This window comes from Herpailurus yagouaroundi, unplaced genomic scaffold (genome assembly GCF_014898765.1).
Source record: "Herpailurus yagouaroundi ecotype Mexico unplaced genomic scaffold, PumYag 166, whole genome shotgun sequence".
NCBI classification, from domain to species: Eukaryota; Metazoa; Chordata; class Mammalia; order Carnivora; family Felidae; genus Herpailurus; species Herpailurus yagouaroundi.
The window spans coordinates 19565158-19576750 of NW_024412407.1; the positions used below are offsets into that span (position 1 = coordinate 19565158).

Consider the following 11593-nt stretch of genomic DNA (forward strand, 5'->3'; position numbering starts at 1 on the left):
CCCAAAATAAATAAATGTTGAGAAAAAAAATTAAAAAAAAAAAAAAAGAGAACCATCTCAAGGTCATGTTGTTTGGGTTCTAATCACAACCCTCACATATTTTAATTAAGTAACTTTGGGCCAGTTTTGTAACTGCTATGTGCTTCAGTTTCCCTGTCTCTCATCCTGGGATAATAATAGTACCTCCCTCAGAAGGTTGTAGTGAGGATTAAAAACATTAATTTATAAACATAACAAAAAAAAAAAAAAAAAGCAGTGCCTGGGTGGCTCAGTCCATTGGGCCTCCGACTTTGGCTCAGGTCATGATCTCGTGGTTCACGGTTTGAGCCCCGTGTCAGGCTCTGTGCTGATAGCTCAGAGCCTGGAGCCTGCTTTGGATTTTGTCTCCCTCTCTCTGTCTCTCCCCCCTCACTCTCTGTCTCTCTCTCCCTCAAAAATAAATAAACATCAAAAAAAAATTTTAAGTATTAATTTATATAAGTGATTCAGGGCAGAGCCTGGCAAAGAGTAAGCACAATGTAAATATTACAAATATTTTCATTATCCTCTGAGGCTGATCAGATTTCCTAGATTTCCTTCGGAACAAATTGTCAGTGTGTGTGCAGTTCTATTAAAAGTTTTGTTCTGAGGAGAATAGCTGGTGTCACTCATTTATACTAGCATTATGAATCATGGTGGAGAATATTTTCCAGAGCTACAGGAGAACCAGTACAGTACCTCTAGCATTCTAAATTCGGCCTTATTAGTGGGTAAATCTAAACTTAGAAACATTGTGGTGACAAAGAATCTCTACTTAACTGAACTTTAGTCAGGCTCCTCTGAGCCCCTTTCTTCATCCAGGTCTTGACCTCGACCTGTTGAAGCCAGTTTCAGAAAAAAACAAATCCTGCTAAATCAGGGAATCTTCCCCACGCTTGATCCAATCAAGCTCTTCTTCCACCTTCCATAGTGAACCAAGTTCTTCTCCCCTCCCCCACCTTTATATCCAAGCAAGTTTGGCATTAATTTGCCATCCTCTGCCTCATCCTCTCTGCCAGTTAGAAATCCCTACTTGCCCCTATTTGTATTCAGTTATGTTAAATCTCGCTCCCAATTGCAATAGTCTTGGCTCCTATTGCCAATAGTCTTGAATAAAGTCTTCCTTGCAATTCTCAACAAGTGTCAGGATGATTTCTTTTAACAGTGCAAATAATCAAATATCACTATCATTGAGATATGATTAAGTCTTTACATACGCCAATGGGAAAAGTTCAAATAGACTGGAAGAGTTTGTGAAGCTTGTAGACAGCCTTTCTTATGATAGTAGTGTGATAAAGGTGAAGAGGGTCAGATCATAAAAGCAAGTAGAGATAAGATAAATTACTTCCCAGACATCATCTGTAGTTGTTTTTTCCATTTAAAATAAGAGAATTACTTGTGTTAACCTCAAAACAAACTCACTTTCTAACACGGGTGGAATAAGGATATAACATTTTTAGGCATATAGCATCATGCCTGACTGCAGGATTAAACAGGGAGAAAACTGGCAGTGGGATAGACCATTTATCAGGAAATAAGGTGTCAAAAAATTGATAAATTGGAAGGACAAAAAATAAATTGAATAGATGGGGTATTTTATTTTAGTTTTTAGTTTTTTGTTGTTAAGCATATTTTTAATTTTTATAACTTTAAAAGTATTTATTTGTTTTGAGAGAGAGGGAGAGGCAACAGGAGAGATGCAGAGAGAGAAAGAGGGAGAGAGAGAGAATCCCAAGCAGGCTCCATGTTATCAGCATAGAGCCCAATGTGGGGCTCAATCCCACAAACCATGATTTCATGATCTGGGCTGAAATCAGGAGTCGGATGCTCAACCAACTGAGCCACCCAGGTACTCTAAGCATCTTTTTTTAAAAAGTTTTCCTTAAGTAATCTCTACACCCCACATGGGGCTTGAACTCATGACCCCGAGATTGAGTCACACATTCTTCGAGTCGCCAGCCAGGCTTCCCTAGATGGGGTATTTAAAGTGATTAAATTTGAGCTCAAGTTGAATATATTTTGAAGAGAAGAAGGAATTAATAAGTAGTTATGATATTTGTATTTTTCTAAGTGACAACAGTCACTTAGTTTTCAAAATATGTTAGTCTCCTGAAATCTTAAATAGGAGATGGAAAAGCAGTAAGAGGAAATATTGATGAACAAAGAAAAGATTGTATACTTACAGTAGTCATCGTAAATGATTTTTTACTTTTTTAGAAGGTAAATCACCATTTTCCTAAGGGAAGTATAGTAAAACCCTGGATTGTGAGTAACTTGTTCTGCAAGATGAGCAAACATTTCTAATAAATTTTAACTTGATAAACGAGTAGCACAATACAAGTAGTATGTGATGTCAAATGTCACATGATCATAACTGAGCCAATTGTTCTTAAAATTCGCTTTGATATATGAGTGCTTTGGATTATAAGAATATTTCGAGAACGAATTATGCTCGCAAACCAAGGTTTCACTGTACTTGTAAATAGTAAAAAGTCTGATTTTAAGTTCAAATTGTAGATTTATCCATACTATTAAAGCTATCTACTAGGTGAATAAATACAGCAACCCACTTATGAGAATAAAGTGTACCTCCCTTTAGAATTACTGCAAATTAAAATTTTTCCATAATACTAAAGGAAATTTACTCATAGGATTTCTATTGCTTTCAATTTATGGGAAGAAACCAGTCTAAACCTTCCACTGTATTCCCAGAAAAAGGTTTGATACTGCTCTTGATCTGACTCTGTATGTGACATCCATTAGCAAGAAAAAGTTAATAGAGAAAGGGTCTATGTGGAGAAAGTGAAAGGGTCTATGTGGAGAAAGCGAGGGAGGCCTTTAAGGAAAAACTGTCAAGGCCAGAGTCCATTAAAAATTCACCTTCAATGTCAAAGAAAAGCCCTGAGTTCTAGCCCAGCCCTGTTTCTAACTAGCCGTGTAAACTCAACTGAGCTCAGGTCACTCAGGTCATGTACAGGGATGGTGATTTCTACATACTCCTCTAGCTCTAAAACTATTGATTTGTAATGCGTAAGCACCACAATAAAAGATTTGGTCCTAAACATTTCAGACCTCTGGGTTTCTAAATCTGGCTTGAATGCTTCTTTTTTTTTTTTTTAATTTTTTTTTTCAACGTTTATTTATTTTGGGGACAGAGAGAGACAGGGCATGAACGGGGGAGGGGCAGAGAGAGAGGGAGACACAGAATTGGAAACAGGCTCCAGGCTCCGAGCCATCAGCCCAGAGCCTGACGCGGGGCTCGAACTCACGGACCCCGAGATCGTGACCTGGCTGAAGTCGGACGCTCAACCGACTGCGCCACCCAGGCGCCCCCCCCAGTAAATTTTTCAATCCCCAATAAGAAAAAAAGTTTTCTGCCTCTGGATTATTAAAAAAAAAATAATGATAATAAGGCTTTTAGAGAAAGGGATCCAAATGATGCTATTACATTCCTCCCTAAGGTCTTTTGAAAATGAGAGAGCTGATATATGCAATACAGATATAAGCATTTGCAGAATTACCTATATTCTGCAAATAGTTTTCAAGGATTGAAATTGGTCCAAACTTCAACTGTTCACCTTTTTTTCCTTTCTACTCACTTGCAACATAATATTATAAGTTATTATCAAGAAAAGATTTTCTCATATCCATGATGTGAGCTAGTTTATTGATTACGTAGGTACTGTTTTAGGTGCTGAACTATGCAGTCAATTACACAAAGTCCCTGTTCTCAGGAAGCATACCTTCCATCAGAATTGTCCTGTTTAATAATATTAGTAGTTCATGACTGTAGAAAAGTATGAAGAAGAAAATAAATACTACTTATGTTAGAATGTTTGTCTATTGTTTTTCAAACATTTTTTCCAAGAAAGATTGTAGCTATTTGCAATCCTAATTACCATATAGTTTTTATTTTGCATAACAAACTCTTTTTTTTTTTCACGATTTCAGGAGAATTTAGTGATTCATCACTTACATATAACACCCAGTGCTCATCTCAACAAGTGCCCTCCTTAATGCCCATCACCTATTTAGCCCATCCCCCTACCCAATACCCCTCCAGCAACCCCCAGTTTGTTCTCTGTATTTAAGAGTCTCTTAGGGTTTGCCCTCCTCTCTGTTTTTATCCTATTTTTCCTTCCCTTCCCTATGTTCATCTGTTTTGACAATCACTTCTTTAGAGTGTATTATGGGCCAGATTCTAAGTGTTTATAGTATTAACCCATTTAATTCTCAAACAAGTCCTATGAGGTAGGTGATAATAATGATTTAATAATATAACAATAATAGTAATAATAATTCTTGGGTACAGAATTTTAAGTTGTCAAGTTTTTTATTTTCAACATTTTAATGCTATTATTCCATTATCTTCTGACTTCCATTGTTGCAACAAAGTTAGTCCTTACTTTTACTGTGGTTTTCCTGAACATAACTTTTTCCCCCTTCTACCTGCTTTTAAGATTTTCTCTTTATCTTTCTTTTACAGCAATTTTCTAGGTGTCTACTTTTTGTAATTGAATTTATTCTTGGTGATCTGGAAGCAGGTGAGGGCTGGACTCAAATCTGGGGGTTATCTGCATACAGAATAGAGTATAAACAGATAACTTTGCAAAGTGACAGGAAAAGAAGACACGACAGAAGAGAGCGTCCTGAGTAACCCTAAGTACAAGGATGAAAAATGGGTCAGAAAAACAGCAGCAAGAGAAGTAAAATAGAAACCAAGAGTAGAGGTCGCAATCATGAAGAGGAACTACCAAGGATAGTAGTGAGCAGTGGTAAATGGAATAGGCAGGTCAGCAAGACTACAGACTGGAAATGGGTCACCAGATTTAGCAATTTTTTTTTCTCAAGAGAACACCTTTGTTTTGTTTTTAGGGTAGAAGTAGAAGCCAAGTTTTTAAGCATTTGCCTTATACTGTTTCAGGTTCAGATTCGTATATTTTTATTGTATCTTGATGAGTATAAATTCTCAAGGAATAGAATAATATATTTCTAAACACACTTTGGGAATTTCTAGCTACTGTTTTTAAGAAGTGGTTAGCCAAATATCACTAATACAAACAGAGGACATGTCAACTGCAGACATGTAGTTAAAATATATTTTCTATTCAGGTCAAGTGAAGTCTTGTCGATAGGGCCTCCAGGTTTCTGCTGTAGCCAGGGGCACCTTCTCAACAAACAGAAGGTTGATTTAGGAAGGGTTGTATTGGCCAGTGAAGTATATCCTTGACATTTCCCCTCCCTTCCTGGTGCCCACTTTGTTTCCATTATCATCTCTCTAGAGCTTCCTTCAGTATCACTCAGGCTGTTTAAACTTTGTATTTTCTGAGACATGACAAGGCTGGCCCCATGCTCTATAATTTTCTATTTTTTCTAATAGCATTTTGTCCTTGTTCATCATTGTATTGCTTCTAATTGGGGAAAAAACTAAAAAAAAATCTGATAATAGGAAAATAAAGGCTTAGCCTTGTAATTAAATACTATGGGATAATGAAAAAAAATTAACATTTCTTCATTTTTGAGAGACAAAGAGAGACAGAGTGTGAGTGGCAGAAGGGCAGAGAGAAAGGGAGACACAGGCGCCAGGCTCTGAGCTGTCAGCACAGAGCCCAATGCAGGGTTTGAACTCAGGGACCACAAGATCATGACCTGAGCTGAAGTAGGATGCTTAATTGACTGAGCCACCCAGGTGCCCCTACTTTGGGATAATTTTTAGGCATAATTAATAATATGGAAAAATGTCAATATATATTAAGTGAAAAATATGTCAGATCTGCTTTCTGGTTCATAAAATAAGAATACACTTACAGAAATGATAGAATATTTGAAATTGGATTTACCTGAAAATAACATACGACCATGAGCACAATGTTAAATACTTTGGGGTAAGGAATCCCATGTTATTCCAAAATAGATAACCATTTAAGCATATGTCATAGTAATGGGCTACCAAATAGCCATATATGAGTCACTTCTTCATTTCTACATCCTTTGAGTGATTTATAGAGAATGTCATATCCCAACACAAAGTCTGAATTTTCCCTTAGCTTTTTTCTTTAAAGTTTACCAGCTGTTCCAACAAAGACAAAATGGAAACCCCTTGAGTTGGTGTTCATTACCATTTATGCGGTATACTTATAGTTGACTAATGTGGTTTCATTTTATGCCACTGGTTTCATTTTATGCCAATAAAACCTCTGGAACATCTGTTTTTATGTTTTGTTTTAGGATTTCTGATTGACATTTAGATGGAAAGCTGAAGATTTATTCATGTTTCACCTAAAAAGAAAAAACTAACATGAAACATTTCTTCATTGAGATGACTATAATTAAATTAATTTGATAAAATGGCAATTAAGACAGCCAAAGCATGTCAAATAAAGAATTCAAGCTATTACACAATATTTCTTGTGAAAAAATACTTACTTAGAAAAGAATGTGAAATATTGATTTGTCCTGTATATAGAGGTATGGAGAGGATTCGTGTCTCTATTGAGATGCTGTCAAAATTAATTTTCCTCTAATTCATATAGTGCTTTATGAATAAATCCCATCAGCCCTTTAATATCCCTGGGGTCAAGGAGAATTTTCTTCATTTAATATATAGAAAATCTAGCACAAGAGACTGACTCAATTATTTTAGGAGACTGAATAATTCATTGGGAAAGTGGAAATAGAATGCAGCTCACACTATTTCCTCCTTTACATAAAGTTATAGTTTTGGCTTGTTATATACAGATAGGCACAAAACTGATCTCATAAATCACTACATTAAAATTATAACTACTAACAAAGGACTCAATACAGCCTTTTTTATTAGTGTCAAAATCCTGATATGTAGTCATCTATAAATATGCATACACATATGCATACATAATCTACTAAATTCACACACACACACACACACACACACACACACACACACACTCCATATTATATTAGCACCATTTTATAGATGGAGAGAGCAGAGGGTTTAAATACTTGTCTGGAATATAAAGCAAGTCTTAGCTAAAGAACAGATATAAACCGTATTCAAATGGCTATTTTTCTCAATGCTATTGCAGTGTGCAGAAGAAGCAATTTGCAAACAGAAAGAAGATCTTTGCTGTCTGAATGATATGAGATGAATGGTAGGATTCTTGACTGACTAGAAGGTATTTATTCTCTGCCTGAATTGAACAAAACAGAATACAATAAGTTTCTCTCTTTGGAATTAAAAAAACAAAACTCAGAAAGTTCAGAGGGAATGTATGGTTTAGTACTGTATCTCTCTATGTATCTATCTCTATCTCTATATATCTAATATTCATTCATTCATTCATTCATTCACTCACTCACTTATGTGTCAGCTCCTATTTTCTGCCAGGCCACTTATGTACTTGATGATCAAGCCAGAGCTTCTCATCATGCAGCTTATCTAGAGGGAAAGTGTTTAGGGAATTTTAGTTAATTTCAGTGCACTATTACTGAACAATGTGAGAGCCTACCCCAGTTAATGTAATCTTAGGTCGCATTTATTTAAGAACAACATCTAGAATAATAGCATATTGAATTCCAATCTGCACTATTTTGATTATAACCAAGGTCTGGATGTTCCACTCTAAAAGAGATAAACTGGAACACATTTCATGAAGCTGAACATAAAGGTTAGAACACTAAAAACTATGTCATATGTGCAATAGTTGAAAGAACTCAAGGGCTAGTCTGGGAAACAAATGACTTAGAAAGGACACAATGGCTATCACACATTAAAAGCATTGACCTGAAAAAAGAATTAAATTTGTTCTTTCTTGTTTTTAGAAGCTAATGTACAATTGATGGGTGAACGTTGTAAATAGGTACAGTTCAGTTTAATACAAGAAATCATATTTTAATCATCAGAGCTGCTAAAGATACAGTGCTTTGCCTCAGGAGTTAGCAAATGTATCCAAGCAGAGGCCGAAAAACCACTTTGCTGGTACATTGCTGAAGATCCAGAATTATCCAACGGATGGCTGAGCTATGTGACCTAATTATTCCTTCTAGACATGGAAGTCTACTAATCTATGATGCAAATTAGGATGTATCAGGACAACAATTTCTTTATTGTTTCAAAGTGTTTGATTCTATCAAAACTCTCAGAATGATCTTAATCAACGTTGATGTTCAGAAAAAGAGCTTACATTTACTTTATTCGTGCTATGGTTTATACTCTTTCGTTGCACTTTTTTCTCCATGACTCACTGTATTAGTATAACACGGTACTGAAAACTGGGTGGCTTAGCACAACAGATATTTACTGTCTCACAGTTTTGGAGGCCAGAAGTCCAAAATCAAGGTGTTGGCAAGGCCATACTCTTCCTCAAGATGCTGGGAGAGGGTCTGTTCCAGGTCTCTCTCCTAGCATCTGGTAGAGCCTTAGCTTGTCACAGCATAGCTCAAATCTTCACACGGTTTTCTCCTTGTATATTTGTCTCTGGGCCCAAATTTCCCTCTCTTTTTAAGGACACCAGTCATACTGGATTATGGACACCAGTCATACTGGATTACCTCTCTTCAATATGACCTCCTCTTAACTAATTCCATTTGCAGTGACCATATTTCCAAATATAGTCATATTCTGAGGCACTGGGTTAGGACTTCAACATATGAATTTTGAAGGGACAAAATTCAACTTGTAACACTCGCACACCACAATCTTTTCCAATCTGACCTCCTAATGCCACGGTTAGGGAAGCTACAGAGAGGCTGATCACCTAGTGAGTCACTTGCTTATGATGGTACGTCCCCTGCAGTAGCAGTGGAAACTCTGGACTCTTCCTGAGCCAGCCACGTATTAGACATACCACTCATCTCCTCTGGATAGTTTTCTCAACTTGCAGATATATTCATCTTGCCATTATATACTTACATGACAGAGTTTGTTGTCAGTCAAATACAATGATATGCATGTACTCTGTAAATGTAAAGCACTTTGTAAATGTCTTACAAAGAGACTAGGAGGAGCTCATCTAAACTTTTGCCTGGGTTATTTAAAAATATCAATAAGAAGAATGTGACTCAACAGAACCCAGAGTAAAGATCAGCCCCATGAAGAGCAGTCTGGTACATGAAGAGTTATAGATGGTTAAAAATATGTATGTAAACAATACAGACATGAAAGTACAAAAATGGCTTTCCCTACCTATACAAATGACATACTTTTATAAGAGTAAAATTAAAAAAAATCAAATTTGGGCTAGCCAGCACAATACTCTGACAATTTGGTATCAACATGAATGTTTAATAAAAAGTCTAAGTAGTTGCAGAAGAATCAGCTATTCTTATTGGCATAGCTGATGCATCCAGACTCTATTGGTTTTTTTTTTTATTTGTATAACTAATAAGGCCAAACCGTTGCCAACTGCAGAGATGGCCACCATGACATAAGCTTTGCCTAACCACTGGCATGAGATGGCACAGGAATTTGTGGTTGAAAATCAGTCCTAGGTTACATATACAAGGGCCTGACTTTGGACAACTCTCTGAGTTTCTGTCTCCTTGATTACAGTGTCCATCTCACAGAATCACTTATCAGCTCTCTCACCCACAATAACAATTGTTATGATGCTTAGGACATGAAGCAAGAGAAATATAGAAAATGAGAAGAAATTAAGTTGCTTGTCAAAGTCACAAAATTAGTGTCTATGAATGAGTGTTGGGGGGCAGGGCTGAGGCTGAGCTAATTTGATTGAGTTCATTATTCCTTCTTTTACAATTGTGTGTGTGTGTGTGTGTGTGTGTGCATGTGTGTGTGTGTACTGCCCTGGAGCAGAAAAGCCTTGATACACTTTTTCACTAGTGGCAAGGAGGCAGGCCTACATTTCTCCAACCCAGCCTGTCTAGCTACTCTAACTTCCGGTTTTCTACCGGAATTCTACTGGAATTCAGCAGCAGTGAGGACCTCCTTCCAGAGTCTGAGGTCATGAAATCACCACTCCCACAACCGACTTAACTGGCCTTCATAAACTATAAAAAGGTATTTGTTCTAAAGGGAGGCATCATTTCCTGAACTGTACAAGTTCAGCTGCAAAGGTAGTCCAATCTCAAAATCAGTACATTTATGATTGACTTAATATACCCCCATCTCTGGAAAAAAAGAAAAAGTAGTGAGAGAAAACTTTATAGGAGCACATTTTGTAGAGTTAAAAGCAGTTCGGAAGACAAAAATCTTTGCTGAAAACACTGATTCCAGAGGAGAACATCTTGTCATTGATGAAACCATATGGTCTCCGATGTTCCTTTTTAATTAGAAACATCTGATCTTTGGACTCTTCCAGGTAAAATTCTTTTTGGATCATCCCCCCCACCCCTTCCTGTGCAGTGCTTTGTCCTTAGTTCAGGTCCAAATTACCTCCTGGCTGAATTTCTGGAACAGCCAGAAGTTCTTCTGGCTAACCTCATTTTCCCTTATAGAGCATTCTGTGTATCTTCCCCGGACTAATCCACCTAGGGCAGATTGCTTTTCCCACTCTAGTTCCTAGCGGTTTCTTGCATTTTGCAACTGGAACATTCTCCCATGATTCTGTTCTCATTCCTCCCACTACTTGGAAATTAAGTCCCCCTCATTAATCCAATCCCATGTTTGATATAAACACGCCAGTGCACGCGATCATTTCCTTTTCAAAATGTGTACTGTAGCTGTGGTAAGTATCTCTCACTTTGGTGGCGTTTATTCTCTAACTGGCTCGTGTTTTATAATGTCGTCTCCAGAGTTACACTGGCCAAAAAGCCTCTTTTGTCTTTCTTCTCTCTAGCCCTTAGATCCAGACAAGAGTTCTCAATGAATACCTTCTCATACCTGAATATCAGACAATTAAATTTCTTCTTATGAAACTAATAATAAACCTTTCAGTAAAATCTGATAGTATAAATATAAATGAAGAATGAACAAGATTAACGAGTGTGACACTTGTGCAGCCACATGCCACATCCTGTCAAGAAAGGCTACACAGAAAAATTAGAGGAAAATTCTTTGACTCTTCCCCTCTGATAAAATCTACTACTCCTATTTCAGTGGAATGAATGGCAGGTTTGAATCCCTGCGTCACTGAAGTTTGGGCAAACGACTGCCCTGTCTGGCCTGCAGCTGCTCAGTAACGAGTAGATGAGTGTGAACAGATGGCAGAAACTGACGTATTCTGGCGTTCACCAGAAATGCCTGCAGTCTTCAAACTTCAATTCAGAGGAAGAAGCACAGGAAGAGGACTTCAGTTGCCCTCAAACTGTAGTGGTTTTTTGCCCCCACATACAGGTTGTGATACTGCTCAAAGCTATTGTGCAGCCAGGAAATGCTAAGCTTCTAGTCAATAGTCTTTTAAGTTATTAAATGAATAAACAGAGTCTTATGGTGAATATGCTGTGTTCAAGTTCTGAACTCATGCAGTGGTGTGAAATTTACCTTCTTTTAAGATCTGACAGAATTGGATCTGCAAAGAATCTTATGAAATGCCAGCTGTAAGCTCTAAACCATTTTCTTCTAGCTAGGTGGACTTCTTCAGAAAAACTATCTATCTATCTATCTATCTATCTATCTATCTATCTATCTATCTATCTA

The 11593-nt window shown here is 37.1% G+C and overlaps 1 protein-coding gene across 1 annotated transcript in view; it reads right to left on the reverse strand.

The window, feature by feature from the left end:
- The window catches only part of FAR2 (fatty acyl-CoA reductase 2), a 153061-nt gene that overhangs the window by 81927 nt on the left and 59541 nt on the right, over positions 1-11593 (reverse strand). The gene's annotated exons all lie outside the window — the stretch shown is intronic.